Consider the following 1132-nt stretch of genomic DNA (forward strand, 5'->3'; position numbering starts at 1 on the left):
TACATTTTCGTGAGCTCTCTTTATTTCGCCTAGCTACCTCATCAGTTCTCTCTCGCACGTACGCTACCGTCCTGTAGTCTCTCTCTCGGATTCGTGTTCCCGTCGTGGACAGTACTTTTGCTTGTCTTTATCAGCTTTGGATTGGGATCGCCTTCCTTTTCATACTTAAAATTATGATTCGCATATTTTCGAGTCTTTTGGCGTTTAATGGATCATTTCAGAGTATTTAAAATTATTTTGAGTCACATTGAGGTAATTTTGTATTTGTACGAATTTACGATTTTGTATTATCCCGGCAATAGCGAAACACGTCAGTACAATTACGTTTTATTATTCAATATCGACCTTAACTATCCCTTTTAGAATTTAACACATTGGTTTATTGGTTTTTCGATCGATGATTGGCTTTGTTAATTGATGTTCTCATCCACGAATGCACCCCTCTCTCCACGACCCGCACACTGAGCAGCCGAGTAAATCCCGTACTCTCGTAATCCACATTTCTGCGTATGGTTTGTGATATGTTTCTTGTCGTTATTGGATTTTTGGGGACAATTAGTATTTAGTTTTAAGAAAATACGGTTCCGTTTGCGGTTTGTCGATTCCGCGTTGCTAAAAATCGGCTGGCGCCCTAAATACACGAAGTAAGGACTGCATGAGCGGCTGATTGTTCTCGGAGTCCAGTTTTAGCATTATGGTTTTTGGCGTTTCAGACTTGTCGCATTGTGTTTTTTTTTACAACAAATCGCCTAAAACATTCCTGCACTTTCCCCTCCGTCGTGATCTTGGGAATCATCGAAATTAGCAACATTTTTAACATTGGTCCTTCGAGCCGGTTTGGGGGAGGCCAAATTCATCGAGTAAAACTGCAGTTAAAAGTGCAATATCAATGACAATTATCAGTGACTTTCGTCAGTCAATATTATCGGATATGAGTGAACATTATCGGACATCATGGGTGTGTGTGTGTGTGTGTGCTTTCCTGTCTGTGTTTTTTTTTTTCGAGGTCTTGGGGCAAATGTACCTAACCGCACGATAGTGGACAGTAACATGACGGTTACTGCCAGTCTGTGTGGGGCCCTCACCCACTGAACCACTTGACCCCGGAAATTCGTCGACCTCACTTTCCTTT

This window comes from Diachasma alloeum, unplaced genomic scaffold (assembly GCF_001412515.2).
Source record: "Diachasma alloeum isolate Michigan unplaced genomic scaffold, Dall2.0 Dall_scaffold_01048, whole genome shotgun sequence".
In the NCBI taxonomy this organism is placed as follows: Eukaryota; Metazoa; Arthropoda; class Insecta; order Hymenoptera; family Braconidae; genus Diachasma; species Diachasma alloeum.